Raw genomic sequence first — 21305 nt, forward strand, 5'->3', positions numbered from 1 at the left:
CCAGGACCCTGGGACCATGACCTGAGCTGAAGGCAGACGCTTAACTGAATGAGCTACCCAGGTGCCCCAAGCACTGTTCCTCTTAAAGTAGTTACCTTGCAAGGTTTCACAATTCACCTCTCTCCCTTCTCCACTCTCTGTATTTGGGGAACAATACTGAGTTGGCATATTATTTTAAATAGTAGAGGATGCAAAAATAATTTCTGTTTTGTTTGCAGGCATTTGCAACAACACAGAGGAGTACATAACACTAATGACCACATCTCATTCTTTTATAAACCCCAACCCACACCTGACCTACTAACCTTCCTGTAGTAAGTATATAATGTGTTAGCTATTTAGTCATCCATTTATCAAACATTTTAAGTACTCATTATAAGCTAATTGATGTATTAAGAGCTGAGGAAGGACACAAAGGTAATTACAGTATGATTTATGATGTCCAGACCATTATGGTCTAACAAAGAAGATAATATTAAATGTCTCTATAAAAGGATCTTAGAAGAGTTTTAAACAAAACAATTAACAAAACTGAGTCTTCAGCTCAGGTCATGAAGCCCAACTCAGGACTCAGTCCAGGATCCCAGGATCATGACCTGAACTGAAGGCAGATGCTTAACTGACTGAGCTGCCCAGACATCCCTCATATGAGATTTTAGTAAACAAAACAATTCATTTAAGTGTTAATTTTTTTTCAATAAGTAGAAATACAAATCATACCACCATCTTAACACTAAAAAGAGATCTAGAGATAGCCAAACAGAAGAAAAGATCTTCCCAGCCATTAAGATCAAGGTAATTTGGGTGGCGGCTAGGTGGCTCAGTGGGTTAAAGCCTCTGCCTTCAGCTCAGGTCAAGATCCCAGGGTCCTGGGATCGAGCCCCGCATCGGGCTCTCTGCTCAGCAGGGAGCCTGCTTCCTCCCCTCTCTTCCTGCCTTCCTCTCTGCCTACTTGAGATCTCTGTCTGTCAAATAAATAAATAAAATCTTTAAAAAAAAAAAATCAAGGTAATTTGGGACAAGGGAACTAATGCTCCGAAGCTCCTTTTTATTCAAGTTTAACAATAACCACTGCCTGTGAGGCACTGTTCTTGGAGAATGGATGAAAGGAACATGGATTGAAAGCTGGGGGATCAGTCAGGTGACTATGACAGTGATTTAGTAAGAGGTAATGAAGGTCTGACAATGATACCGGAAAGGGTAAAGAAGAGGAAGCAGATCTGAGAGATTATACATTAGCAAAACTTTAAAAAGAACTATGTGAACAAGATCAATTGAACATGGAAATAAGTTACAAGTTGAGAATATCTCCTAAGTTTATAATGTGGACAAGTGGGTAAAAGCCAAAGAGACAAGCCTAGAACAGAACTTTCCCTCATAGCCCTCAGCAGTAACCAACCCTGGCAACACTAGGACTTCTAGCCTCCAGAATTGTTAGACAATAAATTTCTTGTTAAAGCCATTTGGTTGGTGATACTTCATGGTACATCTCATGCTCACTCTCTCTCTCAAATGAATAAATAAATAAAATCTTTTTTAAAATTCAACAAAAAATGTTAAAACAGAAAATTATAAAAATACATGAAAACAAATGCTTGTTCTTAAATATCAATAAGATTAACAAACTGTCAGACAGAGAAGGAAAAAATTGTTAATTACCAATATCAGAATGAGAAAGGTGACAACACAACAAATTCTTCAGATATTAAAAAGATAATAAGGATCATTTAAAGGATAATAAGGAGCTTTGCTCAGTGGCAGTATCGTAGCCAGTGAGGTTTATCTGAGGCATGATTGTTGCTAATTGAAAAGGATAATAAGGAAATATTATAAATAACCTCATGCCAATAAATTTGACAACTCAGATGAAATGGACAAATTTCCTGAAAGATAGAAACAAAGCTCACTAAAGGAAACATCCATATCCTGAGTAGCCGGGTATCTCTCAGAGAAATTGACTCAGAGTTAACAGCCTTCACACAAAGAAAACTCCAGGTTTAAATGGCTGGTGAATTCTATCAAGCATTTATGGAAAAAATAATAGCACTCTACACAAAATTTTCCAGAAAATTGAAGAGGAAGGGATACTTAACTCATTCTATAAGTCCAACTGTACTCTGACAGAGACAGAGACGAAAGAGACATTATAAGAAGACTATAGAACAATATCACTCATGATCACTATACAAAAATCTTCATCAAATATTAGTGAGTAGGGGTGCCTGGGTGGCTCAGTGGGTTAAAGCCTCTGCCTTCAGCTCAGGTCATGATCCCAGAGTCCTGGGATCGAGCCCCGCATCAGGCTCTCCACTTCTTGGGGAGCCTGCTTCCTCCTCTCTCTCTGCCTTCCTCTCTCTCTGCCTACTTGTGATCTCTGTCTGTCAAGTAAATAAATAAAATATTTAAAAAAAATATTAGTGAGTAAAATCAATAATAAATCAAAAGGATAAAGCATCATGGACTGTATCTCAATTCAGAGCTGATTCAATATTTGAAAATCAATATAATTCACATCAACTAACTAAAGAAAAATCATATGATAATCTTGATAGGTGCAGAAAAGGCCTTGACAAAATTCAAAATCTCTCATAATACAAACTCTCAGTAAACTAGGAATAGAAAGGAATTTTCTTAGCCTGATAGCATCTAATGTTCTAATGATGAAAGTGGAATGCCTTTCAGATTGGGAACAAGGCAAGAATTCCATTCTTACTACTCCAATTCAACATTGTACTGAAAACCCTTGCCAATGTAATAAGATAAGAAAAATAAATAACAGGACTACGGATTAGAAAGGACAAAATAAAACTCTTTCTACAGATGACAAAGTTGTTTACATAGATAAGTCAAGAATTTGTCAAAACAAAAATTAATAGAATAAATGAATTTATTAGAGTTACATTATACAAAGTCAACATACAAATACCAATTGTATTTCTATAGTTTAGCAGTAAAGTACTAAAAATTTAATTTTGCAAAAAAAATCATTTACAACAGCAGGAAAAATGCTTAAAGATAAAATGTATTAACTATATATGTGCTGAAAAATACAGAACACTGATCAAAGACATCAAAAAATATTTGGATAAATGGATATACATACCATGTAAACAAACTGGAAGACTCAACATTGTTAAGAGGTTATCTTTCCCAAACTGATATATACAATACAATAAAAATCCAATGAGAAAGTTTCATAAAAGCTAATTTTTTAAAAAATCACATGTAAATGCAAAGATATCAGAATAGCCAAGACAAGTTTTGAAAATAAGAACAAAGTAGGCCCCATACTACCTGGTTTCAAGATCACTGTAAAGCTATAATAGTCAAAGCAATGTTACACTGAAAAAAAGTATACATACATAGATCAATGGAAAAGAATAAAAAGTCCAGAAATAGATTTTGCATATGTAGTCAATGGATTTCAGACAAAGATGCAAAGGTAAGTCAATGGAGAAATCATTCTTTCTGCAACTACTGCTATTTAAAAAAAAAAAACTATTGCTATAAAAAATTATATAAAAAATATAAAAATCAACACAAAACAACAAAAAAAGAACTTAGATCCATACATTGCTCCCTATACAAAAATTAACTCTAACTGGATCATAGGGGAGCACCTGGGTGGCTCAGTCGGATGGACCTCCAACTCTTGGTTTCAGCTCAGGCCATGATATCATGGGTCATGAGATGGATCCCTGTGTTGGGCTCCTCACTCAGCAGGAAGTCTGCTTGAAGATTCTCTCCCTCTGCCCCTCCCTCCATTCAGACTCTCTCCCTCTCTTTCTCTCTCTCTCCCAAATAAATAAATCTTTAAAAAAGAGTTAGAGGGCACCCAGATGGCTCAGTCAGTTAAGCATCTGCCTTTGGCTCAGGTATGATCCCAGGGTCCTGAGATCAAGACCTGTGTTATGCTCCCTACTAAATGGGAGCCTGCTTGTTCCTCTCCCTCGCTTTTTCCCACCCTGTTCATAATCTCAATCTCTCTCTCTCAAGTAAACAAAATCTCTTTTTTTTTTTAAGATTTTATTTACTTATTTATATATTTGACAGAGAGATGGAGAGAACACAAGAAGGGGGAACAGCAGGCAGAGAGAGAGGGAGAAGCAGGCTCCCTGGTGAGCAGGAAGCCCGATGTGGGGATCAATACCAGAACCCTGGGATCATAACCTGAGTCAAAGGCAGACGCTTAACCAACTGAGTCACCCAGATGCCCCTAAATAAAATCTTTTTTTAAAAAAAAAATGTTTTGGGCGCCTGGGTGGCTCAGTAGGTTAAGCCGCTGCCTTTAGCTCAGGTCATGATCTCAGGGTCCTGGGATCGAGTCCCGCATCGGGCTCTCTGCTCAGCAGGGAGCCTGCTTCCTCCTCTCTCTCTCTCTCTCTGCCTGCCTCGCTGCCTACTTGTGATCTCTCTCTGTCAAATAAATAAAAATTTAAAAAATTAAAAATAAAAAATTTTAAAAAATGTTTTAATTGGATCATAGGACTGAATATAAAATACAAAACTATAAAATGTCTAGAACACATAGGAGAAAAATCTTTGTGACCCAGGATTAGGCAATGATTTCTTAGATATGATACCAAATGCAATACCCACAAAAGAACAAGTCAGTACATTTTATTTCATCAAAGTTGAGAACTTCTACTATTCAACAATGTTAAGAGAGTGAAAAGCCCCGTAGCCTGGGAGAAAATATTTTCAAATCACATCCAACAGAAAAGTTGAATTCAGAATTCACCAAGAGTTTTCAAACTATAATAAGAAAATAAATAACACAAGAAAAGATATGGGCAAAAGATTTGGATACCTCTCCAAAGAAGATGCAAAGACCAAACAAAAATCATGTGAAAAGACTCAACATTATTAATCATTAGCTAAGTACAAATCAAAACCATAATGAGATACTATCATACACCCATACACCCATGAGAATGGCTAAAAAGGAGAAAATAACTAACAATGCCAAGATTTGGTAAAAAATGTAGAGCAACTAGGACTTCCATATATTCCTGGCAAAAATGCAAAATGGTACTGTCACTTTGGAGAACAGTTTGCCAGTTTCTTATAAAGTTATATGTATCCACTATCAGACAACACAGCAGTCCCACTACGGCTATTTACCCAAATGAAATGAAAATCTATGTTCACACAAAAACCTGTACACAAACATTTACATCAGTTTTCATCATCTTTGCCAAAAACTAGAAACAACCAAATGTCCCTCAGCTGGGGAAGGGATCAGCAAACTCTGGGATTCTACGCAGTGATACACTGCTCAGGAATTTTTTTAAAAAGAATCAATACATGCAATAAGATGGATGAATCTCAAACGCCTTCTGCTAAGTGAAAGAAGCCAGAGTCAGAATGTTACATACCAGGGCGCCTGGGTGGCTCAGTGGGTTAAGCCGCTGCCTTCGGCTCAGGTCATGATCTCAGGGTCCTGGGATCGAGTCCCGCATCGGGCTCTCTGCTCAGCAGGGAGCCTGCTTCCTCCTCTCTCTCTCTGCCTGCCTCTCTGCCTACTTGTGATCTCCCTCTGTCAAATAAATAAATAAAATCTTTAAAAAAAAAAAAAAAAGAATGTTACATACCATAAGATTCCATTTATTTGGGGCACCTGGGTGGCTCAGTGGATTAAAGCCTCTGCCTTCGGCTCAGGTCATGGTCCCGAGGTCCTGGGATCAAGCCCCGCATCAGGCTCTCTGCTCGGCAGGGAGCCTACTTCCTCCTCGCTCTCTGCCTGCCTCTCTGCTTACTTGTGATCTCTGTCAAATAAATAAATAAAATATTTTTTAAAAAAGATTCCATTTATTTAATATTCTTATAAAAACATTTTAGAGGGTGGCTCAGTTGTTTGAGCTTCTGACTCCTGGTTTCAGCTGAGGTCCTGATCTCAGGGTCATGGGTTCCAGCCACGCATCAGGCTCCACACTTGGCAGGGAATCTGCTTGTCACTCCCCCTCCCCCCTGCGCCTCCCCCTGCTTGTGTTCGCTCTCTCTAAAAATAAAAAAGATTAAATATTTTTTTAAATTACGGGGACAGGGCGCCTGGGTGGTTCAGTGGGTTAAGCCTCTGCCTTCGGCTCAGGTCATAATCTCAGGGTCCTGGGATTGAGCCCCACATTGGGCTTTCTGCTCGGAAGCCTGCTTCCTGCCCCTCGCCTGCCTCTCTGCCTACTCGTGATCTCTCTCTCTGTCAAATAAATAAATAAAATCTTTAAAAGAAAATTACGGGGACACGGGGCGCCTGGGTGGCTCAGTGGGTTAAGCCGCTGCCTTCGGCTCAGGTCATGATCTCAGGGTCCTGGGATCGAGTCCCGCATCGGGCTCTCTGCTCAGCGGGGAGCCTGCTTCCTCCTCTCTCTGCCTGCCTCTCTGCTTACTTGTAATTTCTCTCTGTCAAATAAATAAATAAAATCTTTAAAAAAAAAAAAAAAAAAGAAAGAAAAAAAAAAAAGAAAATTACGGGGACAGAAAGTAGATGAATGGTTGTCAAGAGAGAGTGGGGTTAACTAAAAGGAACACAAGGGAGTTTGGGGAGGGGGAAACCCTTTTATATATGGATTGTAGTAGTGGTTACAATATATGATTGTCAACACAGAACTGTACACTATAAAGGGTGGATTTTACTGTATATACATGATAACATTTTTTAGAGGGGAGAGGGGCAGAGGGACAGGGTGAGAGAGAATCCCAAGCAGGCTCTATCCTGGGGCTCAGTCTTACAGCCCTGAGATGGTGACATCAGCCAAAATCAAGAGTTGGACATTTAACAAACCGAGCCATCCAGGTGCCCCAAAATGATATCATTTTTAATGGAAAATGTTATTGTAATGTAGTAACAAATGATTAAGGCTAACCACAGAAACGTTTAAACTCTTAAAATTATAAATAAAATATTTACAATACACAGAGCACTAACTAGCTGACAAATGCTCTACAAAATTCTCTCTAATCCTTATAGGAACCTGTCAAATATTTACCATGACCCTTACTATCATATTAAGAAACTGATCTTCATGATCTCCCAGATATGAGGAAGTGGAGATGCAATGGGGGGGGGGGGGTTAAGTGGGTAGAAGAAGAATAAATGAAACAAGATGGGATTGGGAGGGAGACAAACCATAAGTGACTCTTAATCTCACAAAACAAACTGAGGGTTGCTGGGGGGAGGGGGTTTGGGAGAAGGGGGGTGGGGTTATGGACATTGGGGACGGTATGTGCTATGGTGAGTGCTGTGAAGTGTGTAAACCTGGAGATTCACAGACCTGTACCCCGGGGGATAAAAATATATTATATGTTTATAAAAAAATGAAAAATTAAAATGAAAAAATAAAAGAAAAAGAAAGTGATCTTCAAAAAAATAGGACCTTCTTGTAAGTTATGGAGCAAAACCCCAATTCCAAATCTTGGTTTAAAATCCCAAATAAGGGGCACTGTGCTACTATGGGCTTCATTTCTTTAAACCTTAGAACAAGCATATGAAGTTGGTAATCACATCTCTAGTTTACAGATGGAGCTACTGAGGCCTAAAGGATCACTTAACTATGCTAAAGCCCCAGTGCTGATCAACAGTCACATTTTACCAAGGTCTGCCTGATACTAAAGCCCAGACCATAAATATGTAAGCAGCTCTCATTCCAGGGTGATTTTGCTCCCCTCTCCCCATCCCAGGGGACATTTAGCAATGTCAGAAGAAAATTTTTGGTTGTCACATCGGGGCGGGGCAGAGAAGATCTACTGACATCTAGGGCATGGGGCCCAGGATGCGGCTAAACATCCTACCAGGGGCAAGGCAGCCTCCCACAACAGAGAATTATCCAGCACGGAATATTAATAGGGCCAAGCTTAAGTAATCCTGCATTATGCCATGGGATCCATGGAATAAAAGAGTCAGGATAAGGCACTTCATTAGGACCTCCTTCCATAGTCTCCGACCTGGAGTCATGCCTTCCCCAGTATTAAAGACACGGCCTGGGATCACCCATGTGTCTGATTTCTGTCCTTTGGGAAAGAGGAGGTTGAGGTGATACAGAGGAAACTTTGAAAAAACACGGGTGACTGCTGAATTGAAAGAGGGGTTTTGGAAAGTCAATACAGTTCAAGAAGACAATACAGAGAAATCTCGTAGCTGCTGTATCAAGCAGCATGAAGCCCTGAGTCTTTGAGAGAGGGCAGGCATGGGGATGGGAATTATGTTCCCATTATCCACAAAATGAACATTTTCCTAACAATAATGCAGTGATTTCAGAAGCAATTAAAAAAAAAAAAAAAAAACCAAGAATCTTCCCCCAAACTCTACAGCTTTTCTGATTTTTGTCAGCAACAAAGAATTCAGCTTCCAAAAGCAGGCTGCATCTCTGAATATTAAAACTCCCACCTTGGGAAATTTTTTAAGCCTCTGACAACCCCTTCTAAAGGGATAAATGAAAGTCACTCTACAGACTATAGTGCTCATGGGCCCCTTTTATCTCCTGAAGAAAGACAACACAGTGAAAACTTAGGAGCCGGAGACCAAATTACTGACCTTGAATCACCTTCCACACCACATCTGGCCCAACCAAGATAGGGGATTAAAAGCTTTAACTAGGAGCAACAGCAAATGATGTAATTTGATGATATAAAGAAATCCATCAAGGGAGAATAAACGGCTAGATCGTATTATTCATAGAGCTCTTGGAGTTTAAAAAGAGGCTAAATTTGCCTTCAGCTAAGTCCTTTCATGCTAAAAATCAACCATTCCACTTTCACCTCCTGCCCAGAGAACAAGCAACTCTAGGACCAAAGAACTGGTCCACTGGAGCTTGGGCTGTCTTAATGGGTTTATTATTTATCTGCCAAGAGCTGCATGGATGAACCCCGACATCACTCCCCCCAGCTTTATTGTTCTGATTTTCCTTTTTTATGATGGTGATTATAATGCCACACTGATACCTATTCACCCACATCGTCAGTATGAGTTTCCCTGTTCCTCCACCACAGCCGCAATTCTTGTGCCAGCCAGCTACGAAACTTCCTGAATTGCCGTCAAATCCAAGCATCAAGGGTCTAAGGCCCCTTGATGCTACTTGACCGTAGCAAAAATGCACATGTCACTTGCTTTGTGGCATTTTCCCTGGGACTCACAAATTGTTATATTTGTACCTAAATCTGCTTCTCTCTGCCTTTCTCCCTAACTCCTAACCATAAGCATTAACTACCCATTCTCAGGCACTCGGTATACACCCGGCACTGTACTAGGTGTTTGACAAATAGAGTTTTTACTCAGTCCTCACAGCAACCCATGAGGTAAGTATCATTACCTCTTTGTTACAGGTGAAAAAATGAAGGCTGGAGAGTTTTAGTAACTTAAAATAGGCAACATAAAAAGCAAGCAGCAGGTTTACTCCTAAGTCTGTCTGACTCCAGAATCCATTTTTACTACTCAGCATATAAGATTTATGGGTAAAAATAAAAATAATAAAATGTTAATGGGTAGTTATTGCTAAAATATAAGGTGTTGACTAATTTTATGTCTTTCTTAATTATTGTCTATTTTTTTCAATATTTAAAATTGGGCAGGGCACCTGGGTGGCTCAGTGGGTTAAAGCCTCTGCCTTTGGCTCGGGTCATGATCCCATGGTCCTGGGATCAAAGCCCCGCATCGGGCTCTCTGCTTGGTGGGGAGCCTGCTTCCCCCCCCCCCTGCCTGCCTCTCTGCCTGCTAGTGATCGCTCTCTCTGTGTCAAATATTTTTTTTTAATCTTTAAATAAATAAATAAAATTGGGCATACAAAATAGAGTAACAGACTGGATGCACCCTTACATCTAGAACAACAAAAAGCAAGTGAAATATGTGAAACAAAAGTTTTCAAGATACTGAACATTGGGCAACAAAGGCAGTGATCCCTGAGAGGTGGGAAACAACTAAGGTTTGCCTCAGACCTCTGCACACAGAGAGGAAACCAGGCAGGATATGGCAGACTCCCTGAGCTGAAAAGACAAATCTGAGTCCAGTGAAACTGAAGTGCCTAGAGTTCATAGCACACAGTACCAGCAAGAAAGGAGGTATACAGAGAGAGAACTCCAGACAACTGTAGAGGGTACTCTTCAAGTATTTAGTGAATTCTGATCAGTACATACATGTGAGGAAACTCTCTGGATAAGGGAAAAAAACTAAAAAGATCAAAGTATCCAGTGTTCAAATTGAGCTGGGAATAGTACCTATTCCCACCAACCAGACTAGAAAACCACATGACTCACAGGTCATAGAGTAGAGGACACAGTAGAGTCTTGTCCAGGAATGGAAAATAATTATCCCTGGACAGCTCGGCTCAAGTCCCACTTAATATTTCTGTTTTGGTTTTTTTTTTTAGATTATTTATTTATTTATTTATTTATTTGTCAGAGAGAGCAGAAGCACAGAGAGCTGCAGGCAGAACAGGCAGCGCTAGAAGCAGGCTCCCTGCTGAGCCAGGAGCCCAATGTGGGACTCGATCCCAGGACTCTGGGATTATGACCTGAGCCAAAGCTTAATCAACTGAGCCACCCAGGCGTCCCCCACCTAATATTTCCTAAAAGCAATACCCTAAAGTATCAAACTACTTACAAGCAATTCTATGTGTCCCAGAACAAAACTCACAAATATTTATACGGATACAAAATATATCCAGCCCTCAGTAAAGCAAGCATCCCAATATCTGACAGCCAATCAGAAAATGAACAGACATGAAAGAGGTGAACAGATACAATCATAATGAGGAGAAAAATCCATTCAAACCGACTCAGAAATGTTAGCAAGACATTAAAACAGTTACTATACCTGTACCCCGCATGTTTAGAATTTGAAGTACAGCCATGAAAGATTAAAAAAAAAAATCCAAATCAAACTTCTAGAGATAAAAAATTATATTGGATGAAAATAACAGAAGATTAGACATTGCAGAGGAGGGAAAAAAGTGAACTTGAAGCTAAAGCACAGAAATTACTCAAAATATAACACTGAGAGAAGAAAGAATCCAATAAAATTAAAAGAGCAGCCATGAGATGTAGAACAACTTCTAACAGCCTAAATGCATAGACGGAATCCTAAAAGGAACGGGGGGGAATTGTTTGCAGAAAATGGTCCAAATTTGATGAAAACTATAAACCCACATACCAAAGATCAAATGAATTCCACACACAAAAATAATTTTTTTAAACTACACCAAGACACACCATAATCAAATTGTTCACACCAGTAGCAAAGAGAAACCCTTAAATTCAGTCAGTGAAAAGAGACATGTTATGTAGAGAAGAATAAAAATAACAATGACAAAGGCACCTGGGTGGCTCAGTCACTTAAGTGTCTACCTTCGGCTCAGGTCATGATCGCAAAGGCCTGGGATGGAGTCCTGCTTCAGGCTCCCTGCTCAGCGGGAGTCTGCTTCTCCCTCTGCCCCTTTCCCAACTCGTTCTCTTTCTCTCTCTCTCTCTCTCTCTCAAATAAATTAATACATAAAATCTTTAAAAAAAGAAAAGATGTTCACCATCACTAGTCATTAAGGAAATGTAAACCATAAACCACAAGGACATAGCTCTACACACTTTTAAACTTAAAAGATGAACCACACCAAGTATTGGCAAGGACGCAGAGAAACTGAAATTCTCATACACTGCTGGTGTGAATGTAAAATGGCAGAATCACTTCAGAAACAGTTGGTGTTACATCCACAAAAGAGACTACTACTTAGCAATAAAAAGAATGGTCTCAGATATACACAAAAGGTACGCAGAGTAATCAGGTCAAGTAAAAGAAGGAAGATGAAAAGATTTTTAATGAAAAAAAATTTTAAACTATACTGTGCAATTCTATTTATATAAATTCCAGAAAATGCAAACCAACTTGTACAGAAAGCAGATCATTCATTTTAAGGGTGGCAAGTGGGGGGCAGGATGAAGAGGGACAAGAAGAAAGACATATAAAGGGAAATGAGAAAAACTAGGTCTAGGACGGATACGTTCACTCCCTTGATTGTGGTATTGGGTTCACAGGTATATACATATGTCAAATTTTATTAAATTACATACTTAAATATTTCTGCCCTATATTAACTATATATAATAACTTCTATAACTTACTTTTTAATTTAATTAATAATTTATACAACTATGCCTCAATAAAAATGGGCACATGACATTTTATTATCATAAAACCCTAAAACATATCTTAATAAATCCAAAGAAATATCTAAGGTAGAAAGAATTTCAGGGACACCAGCTGGTTCAATTAATGGAGCATATGACTCTTGATCTCAGGGTTGCAAGTTCAAGCACTATGTTAGGTGCAGAGATGACTTTAAAAAAATAAAATCTTTTTAAAAATAAAAATAAAGGGGCGCCTGGGTGGCTCAGTGGGTTAAAGCCTCTGCCTTCAGCTCAGGTCATGATCCCAGGGTCCTGGGATCGAGCCCCACATCGGGCTCTCTGCTCTGCAGGGAGCCTGCTTCCTCCTCTCTCTCTCTGCCTGCCGCTCTGCCTACTTGTGATCTCTGTCTGTCAAATAAATAAATAAAATCTTTAAAAAAAAATAAAATAAAATAAAATAAAAAATATGGGGCACCTGGGTGCCTCAGTCAGGTAAGCATCTGACTCTTGATTTTGGCTCAGGTCATGATCTCAGGGTCATGAGCTCAAACCCCATGTTGGGCTCTGAGCTCAGCAGGGGGTCGGCTTGAGCTTCTCTCCATCTCCCTCTACCACCTCCCCGCCACTGCATTCACAAGCGCGCTCTCTCTCTCTCTCTCTCTCTCAAATAAATAAATAAATCTTTAAAAAAATAAAAATAAAAAATAGAGTAGAAGGAATTCCTGTTGCTATGTTAGAGGGAGGTATTTAGGGGAAGTGGAATCTTCAGTTCCTGTAAGTTTCTAAAAGCCTGGCATGGCTAAAATACCTTATATACCACACCACAACCAAAGGTAATTACTTATTTGTCTTGTGAGTATTAACAGGAGTAAAATCTAAAATGAAAATCTAGGAGTGCCTGGGTGGCTCAGTGGGTTAAGCCACTGCCTTCAGCTCAGGTCATGATCTCGGGGTCCTGGGATCAAGCCATGCATCAGGCCATTTGCTCAGCAAGGAACCTGCTTCTCTCTCTCTCTTTCTCTCTCTCTGCCTGCCTCTCTGCCTAACTGTAATCTCTCTCTGTCAAATAAATAAATAAAATCTTAAAAAAATAAAATGAAAATCTACAGAATTTCAAGGAGTTTATTTCAACCATCCATACAAGGACTCTTTCCCTCTTGAGACCGTAATACCTGGAACAACAACAACAACAACAACAACCAAAAAAAAAAGGATTTCAGTGGAAAATGCCTTGAGCTTAAGTTTCTTTTCAGTTACCAAGACATTCCATCACAATCATGAGAATTCCCACGAATCATTTCAGCACATATTGGGGCTCTACTTAAAAGCTGCCATCCCAGTGATACTGCCTGTAATCAATTTCATTCATCTTCGAGCACTTCAAGACTGTCTTTCTAGCACTCAGGTTTGTAAGCCAAACCATAATAATTACCAGAGATTTCCGTGACTGAATTCCTCTCCGTGGTCAACTAATTGCGCACGCTGCAAGAGAAACTGTGTGGGACAAAGGGCGGGGATCCATGCAAACCCTCCCCAAGGCCACAGAAAAGAAGGAGACATTTAGAAATTCTACACTCTTGGGGATGCCTGGGTGGCTCAGTTGGTTGGACGACTGCCTTTGGCTCAGGTCATGATCCCCGAGTCCCAGGATCGAGTCCCCCATTGGGCTCCTAGCTCCACAGGGAGTCTGCTTCTCTCTCTGACCTTCTCCTCACTCATGCTCTCTCTCTCACGGTCTCTCTCTCAGATAAATAAATAAAATATTTTAAAAAATAAAGAAGGAGGGAAGGAAGGAAGAAAAAGAAATTCTACACTCTTGTTTCAAAGGTTGATATTCTCTTTGGGGGGTGGGGGCAGTGAATGCAGGCAAAACAGAAGTAAACGGTTATACTGAAATCCTCTAGGAAAGGGAACCAGGAGTAGAGCTCAGAAAGTGGGCTTTTACTTTTTACTGTACCTTATAGTATTTTTAAAAGATTTTATTTATTTATTTGACACAGAAAGAGAGATCACAAGTAGGCAGAGCAGCAGGCAGGCAGAGAGGGGGAAGCAGAGATCCCGATGCGGGGCTCGATCCCAGGACCCTGAGATCATGACCTGAGCTAAAGGCAGAGGCTTAACCCACTGAGCTATCCAGGCACTGTTTTTTTAATTTTCTAACTCTTCTTGTGTGTAACTCTTTTCCATTGGCAGGGGATATCTATGGGATTTAAGATCCTTTTGTATTCATGTTTATAGTCTTTTGTATCATATCTTTTAATAAATGTAATTTTTAATAATGTTCATCCTCCTTTGTGTCCATTCAGAACCAGAAGAGATCACAGACATCTCTTAATCTAAGACCAACCAGCACCTGGGTGGCTCAGTGGGTTAATCTAAGACCAACCATTCTACAGAGGCAATACTTGATGCTCAGGATAGAGAACCAGGCTCCTCAAGTCTCTACCCAGTAACTAGAATGGTCCATTCAGGATCTAACGCCTCTGGGCTTTCAATACATTCTATCAAATTTCCCTTCTGCATCTACATATTAATTTTCCATAATAAAAATTTTTAAACTGTAAGTGCACCAATTTTCTGGAAGCCACACCTTGAAAGAAAAAAGCACCAAAATTGAAAACTCAAAAGAGAAGTAATTGTAGGGATTTAAGAAGGTGAATTAGGGGGGTGCCTGGGTGGCTCAGGGGTTAAAGCCTCTGCCTTCCGCTCGGGTCATGATCCCAGGGTCCTGGGGTTGAGTCAGGTTCTCTGCTCAGGGGGGAGCCTGCTTCCTCCTCTCTCTGCCTGCCTCTCTGCCTACTTGTGATCACTGCCTGTCAAATAAATAAATAAAATCTTAAAAAAAAAAGAAGAAGAAGAAGAAGAAGGTGAATTAGGGGAAATTTTGTTGCAATCCCTGACTTTCTCTAAAGCAACATTGTGGGGGAGGGGTGAGGCAGCACATGTTCTGTGTGGCTCTAGAAGGAAATACTAGGTCCCATGAATGGAAGTCCAAGAGTGTAAATGTGACCCAGCTCTCCACAATGGAGTGGTGTGTGTGTGTATGCTTGCACACATGCACACACAGTGATTTGGGGACTAACATGCCAGCTGTGTTGGAGAAAGAGCTAGACATGAGAAGAGGGATAACCTGGATGTGCTTCAAAGTCTTCTCCCCTAAGGGCCCAAGCTGGAGCTCTACACAGCGAGGCGGCTCCTACACACAGGCCACCTCATTAGATCATTCCTTTCCCTTGCCTCCTTTCATCTGGAAGACACTACCTCGTCCCCTACAGATCTCCCCATGGAGTAAATGAGTTACGGTTGGCTTCACAGAAATAGAAACTTAAATCAGCAGCAACAATTACTGGGCAGTAAGCAAAGTAAAACCCCTGGGCCCCACAAACAGCCAAGGATCAGAAAACTCCCAAAGTTCTCCCAAAGAGAACTAGGCAATGCTCGGAAAATGATGAGGCCTCTTTGGTACCACCCCGTCTTTCCTTTTCCTTATACAATCAGTCTCATTGGGATTTTGGTGCTTTTATTTTTTGTCTGTTTTCTCGGGTTTTTTGCCCTCATTATAAAGCATCTTGGTTCAAAAAGCAGCAAAGCAATTAAAATGATCTTAGCCAAAGAGTGCTGGGTCTTTAATGCAAGGTTAAACAAATACAGGTTCCAAACTTCCTGAGGGCAAGATTCACCTTTCTGTGAGGAATAAAGTAAGAGGTGAGAGTGACCAGAATGAGAATTGGGCTGAATATTAAGTATGATCAAAAAAAAAGAAAAAAAAGCTATTGGGGCGCCTGGGTGGCTCAGTGGGTTGAGCCTCTGCCTTCGGCTCAGGTCATGATCTCAGGGTCCTGGGATCGAGCCCCGCATCGGACTCCCTGCTCAGCAGGGAGTCTGCTTCCTCCCTCTCTCTCTCTGCCTGCCTCTCTGCCTACTTGTGATCTCTCTGTCAATAAATAAATAAAATCTTTTTAAAAAAAACTATTTTAGCTCATTGGTAAGTTCTCTTATTAACTTATTTACATATATAATGGCTTTATACACAAACACACACACACACATACACACACACACAGTATGTGAAAAACATGAGCTTTGGCCAGATAGACAAGGTCTTTGAACGTTGGTAAAGTGACCTGCTTTCTGAGTCTCAAGTTTACCAAGTGTAAATGGGAAAAAAATAATAAATTTCTGCTGGTCACCTTCGTATTAAGCTGGTTGCGGGTATCCTTACTTAAATAATACAAAAGACCCTAAAACTCAGCCTGTCCAAACCTTCCGTGAGCCTGTGCAATATTTTAAAGTTCTCTGTTCCTTACTGCATCACCACACACAGAGCCATAAATCTGAGTCACACTAAATCTGTTATGTTTCTTCTTCCTTACCTACCCACACTGTTCCAACTACCAAGCCTTGCACTTTAAAAATTAGTTAAGCAACTTGTGGTTTGGACTCAGGTCATGTTCTCATCTCAGGGTCATGAGCTCAAGCCCCATGTCAGGCTCCACACTTAGTGCAGAGTCTGACTGAAATTCTCTCCCTCTCCCTCTACCCCTCCTCCCGCTCATGCTCTCAAGTGCTCTCTTTCATAAATAAACAAACAAACAAATAAATAAATAAATAAAATCTCTTTTAATTAAATAAAAGATAAATAAAAATGAGTATTCCAAGAGATGCCAGGGTCCATCAGTGAAGTATGTGATTCTTGATCTTGGGGTTGTATGTTCAAGCCCTACACTGGGTGTAGAAATCACTTGAAAATAAAATCCTTAAATAAATAAATATCATGCATTTATTAAAAATAAGATTGGAAATGGATGCATTCCTAGAAACATATAAACTACCACAACTGAGCCAGGAAGAAATAGAAAGCCTGAACCAGTAAGGAAATTGAAACAGTCATTAAAAATCTCCAAACAAACAAAAGCCCAGGGCCAGACAGCTTCCCCGGGGGAATTCTACCAAACATTTAAAGAAGAACTAATTTGGTGCTTTTATGCGAAAATTCTCACCAAAATACTAGCCAATAGGATTCAACAGTACATTAAAAGGATCATTCACCACGACCAAGTGGGATTTATTCCAGGACTGCAAGGTTGGTTCAACATCCGCAAATCAATCAATGTGATACAACACATCAATAAAAGAAAGAACAAGAACCATATGATACTCTCAATAGATGCTGAAAAAGCATTTGACAAAGTACAGCATCCCTTCCTGATCAAAACTCTTCAAAGTGTAGGGATAGAGGGCACCTACCTCAATATTATCAAAGCCATTTATGAAAAACCCACTGCAAATATCATTCTCAATGGAGAAAAACTGAAAGCTTTTCGGCTAAGGTCAGGAACACGGCAGGGATGTCCATTATCACCACTGCTATTCAACATAGTACTAGAAGTTCTAGCCTCAGCAATCAGACAACAAAAGGAAATTAAAGGCATCCAAATCGGCAAAGAAGAAGTCAAACTATCACTCTTTGCAGATGATATGATACTATATGTGGAAAACCCAAAAGACTCCACTCCAAAACTGCTAGAACTTGTACAGGAATTCAGTAAAGTGTCAGAATATAAAATCAATGCACAGAAATCAGTTGCATTTCTCTACACCCACAGCAAGACAGAAGAAAGAGAAATTAAGGAGTCAATCCCATTTACACTTGCACCCCAAACCATAAGATACCTAGGAATAAACCTAACCAAAGAGGCACAGAATCTATACTCAGAAAACTATAAAGTACTCATGAAAGAAATTGAGGAAGACACAAAGAAATGGAAAAATGTTCCATGCTCCTGGATTGGAAGAATAAATATTGTGAAAATGTCTATGCTACCTAAAGCAATCTACACATTTAATGCAATTCCTATCAAAGTACCATCCATCTTTTTCAAAGAAATGGAACAAATAATTCTGAAATTTATTTGGAACCAGAAAAGACCTCGAATAGCCAAAGGAATATTGAAAAAGAAAGCCAAAGTTGGTGGTATCACAATTCTGGATCTCAAGCTCTATTACAAAGCTGTCATCATCAAGACAGCATGGTACTGGCACAAAAACAGACACATAGATCAATGGAACAGAATAGAGAGCCCAGAAATAGACCCTCAACTCTATGGTCAACTAATCTTCAACAAAGCAGGAAAGAATGTCCCAAGGAAAAAAGACAGCCTCTTCAATAAATGGTGTTGGGAAAATTGGACAGCCGCATGCAGAAAAATGAAATTGGACCATTTTCTTACACCACACACGAAAATAGACTCAAAATGGATGAAGGACCTCAATGTGAGAAAGGAATCCATCAAAATTGTTGAGCAGAACACAGGCAGCAACCTCTTCGACCTCAGCCGCAGCAACATCTTCCTAGGAACATCGCCAAAGGTAAGGGAAGCAAGGGCAAAAATGAACTATTGGGATTTTATCAAGATCAAAAGCTTTTGCACAGCAAAGGAAACAGTTAACAAAACCAAAAGACAACTGACAGAATGGGAGAAGATATTTACAAACGACATATCAGATAAAGGACTAGTGTCCAAAATCTATAAAGAACTTAGCAAACTCAACACCCAAAGAACAAATAATCCAATCAAGACATGGGCAGAGGACATGAACAGACATTTCTGCAAAGAAGACATCCAGATGGCCAACAGACATATGAAAAAGTGCTCCATATCACTTGGCATCAGGGAAATACAAATCAAAACCACAATGAGATATCACCTCACACCAGTCAAATGGCTATAATTAACAAGTCAGGAAATGACAGATGCTCGCAAGGATGCAGAGAAAGGGGAACCCTCCTCCACTGTTGGTGGGAATGCAAGCTGGTGCAACCACTCTGGAAAACAGCATGGAGGTTCCTCAAAATGTTGAAAATAGAACTGCCCTATGACCCAGCAATTGCACTACTGGGTATTTACCCTAAAGAAACAAACGTAGTGATCCGAAGGGGCACGTACGCCCGAATGTTTATAGCAGCAATGTCCACAGCCAAACTATGGAAAGAACTTAGATGTCCATCAACAGATGAATGGATCAAGAAGATGTGGTATATATACATAATGGAATACTATGCAGCCATCAAAAGAAATGAAATCTTGCCATTTGCAACAACGTGGATGGAACTAGAGCGTATCGTGCTTAGCGAAATAAGTCAAGCAGAGAAAAACAATTATCATATGATCTCCCTGATATGAGGAAGTGGTGATGCAACATGGGGTTTAAGGGGGTAGGAGAAGAATCAATGAAACAAGATGGGATTGGGAGGGAGACAAACCATAATGACTCTTAATCTCACAAAGCAAACTGAGGGTTGCTGGGGGGAGGGGGGTTGGGAGAAGGGGGGTGGGGTTATGGACATTGGGGAGGGTATGTGCTTTGATGAGTGCTGTGAAGTGTGTAAATCTGGCGATTCACAGACCTGTACCCCTGGGGATAAAAATATAAATTTATAAAAAATAAAAAATTTTTTAAAAAGTCACAAAAGTAAAGAAAAAAAAATAAGATTGAAAAATATCTAATTCCTTGGGATGATGTTCCAAAAACAGGTATACACACACATACACACACACACTCACACACACGAAGCAGAAAGTAGAAGAGAGAGAGGGCAAGAGGGAGGGAGATAGAAACAAACTACAAGTTATTTTTAGTAACTACCCAAAAAGTGTTGGGAGTGGAGTTGTTTTTATTTTTCCCTTTTTGCTTATTGGTACCCTGTAAATTTTCTAGGACTATTAATCCAAGGAGAAAGTTCTGTTTTCTAATGATGAGAATTAGCTAAGGACAAGATTCCTTTGATGGAAACAACATAACGACAAACCCTGTAGTTGTTTCGAGACCAAAAGTAGCAGCCGTGGTTAGGACAGACTCAGAGCCACACTTCCTGGCCTACACTCGGGCCCTGCCACTTCTCATTATGGAATCTTCAATGAGCTACTTACCCTCCGACTCTCAGTCTCTTCATCTGTAAAATGGGGACAAAATCAATACCAACTACATAGGGTCAGTGTGACAATTAAATGGATTAACAAAGGGTGCCTGGGTGGCTCTGTTGGTTGAGCGTCTGCCTTCAGCTCAGGTCAGAGGGTAGTCTGCTTCTCCCTCTCCCTCTGCACCTCCCCCCTGCTCACTCTCTCTCTCTCTCATACAATCTCACTCTCTCTGTCAAATAAATAAATAAATCTTTAAAAAATATTTCACCTCAAATTAGAAGCCAACCTGGCTAAGGATAACTCTAACCATGTCATATATATATATTTTTTAAGATTCACTCATTTATGGGGCATCTGGGTGTCTCAATCATTAAACCTCTGCTTTGGCTCAGGTTATGATCTCAGGGTCCTGGGATCAAGCCCCACATCGGGCTCCTTGCTCAGTAGGGAGCCTGCTTCCTCCTGCCTCTCTGCCTGCTTGTGATCTCTGTCTGTCAAATAAATAAATAAAATCTTTTTTTTTAAAGAGATTCTTAGAAAATAATTACAGAATGAGGTTACATTTGATAAAGTCCAAAAACAAGACATGAATAGATGGTTAACAAAATGGAACGTTAACAAAAACATAAAGACACACGTAGAGTATACCTAGAGCCAGTATCAGCGCGCCTCAGAAGAGGAAACCTTGGCAATGAGTAGTGACAGCTTCCTCAGAACAATTCTAGGAGGTAGGTTCTAGAGACAGACAAGGAACGGAGGATGTTCAAGAGAACTGCTCAAGGTCACAAGGTCAGTTGTGGAGACAACACTCAAACCAGTGTCTGTTAGACTGCAGAGTATGTGTTCTTTCCATGACACTAAGCTCTCTGCTCAACCTGCTGAATTCTCCTACACATGCAAGAGATTTCTCTCCTGGTCAGTCCTACCTATTATCTCAAGCTATGCCTGGCCATTACTGATTCAAGTATAACTTTAAAATGTTCACACACACCCCCATGTTGGCAGAGGCCTGCCATGCTTCAGGCGGGAAGATGATCCAAAATAAATCCATATGTTCTGTGCTTTGGTCTATCTTGTGTCTGACCCAATTTCCTGCTGCCCAAGCCTGATTTAGTCCCATGAGCACCTCCCTTGGCTGCCCCAGGGCAGTAGGAAAGAAATACAACACTGGGGGGTGAGGGGCGCACCTGGGTGGCTTAGTGAGTTAAGTCTCTGCCTCCGGCTCAGGTCATGATCTCAAGGTCCTGGGATCGAGTCCCACACCGGGCTCTCTGC

General features: G+C 40.2%; 1 long non-coding RNA gene and 1 pseudogene across 1 annotated transcript in view; one reads left to right on the top strand and one right to left on the bottom strand.

Moving 5' to 3' along the window:
* Window positions 1–21305, bottom strand: part of LOC131818256 (uncharacterized) — a 115848-nt gene that overhangs the window by 87312 nt on the left and 7231 nt on the right. The gene's annotated exons all lie outside the window — the stretch shown is intronic.
* On the top strand, window positions 1744–1870 carry LOC131819060 (U4 spliceosomal RNA; annotated as a pseudogene).

The sequence above is a fragment of the Mustela lutreola genome, chromosome 16, assembly GCF_030435805.1.
Source record: "Mustela lutreola isolate mMusLut2 chromosome 16, mMusLut2.pri, whole genome shotgun sequence".
NCBI classification, from domain to species: Eukaryota; Metazoa; Chordata; class Mammalia; order Carnivora; family Mustelidae; genus Mustela; species Mustela lutreola.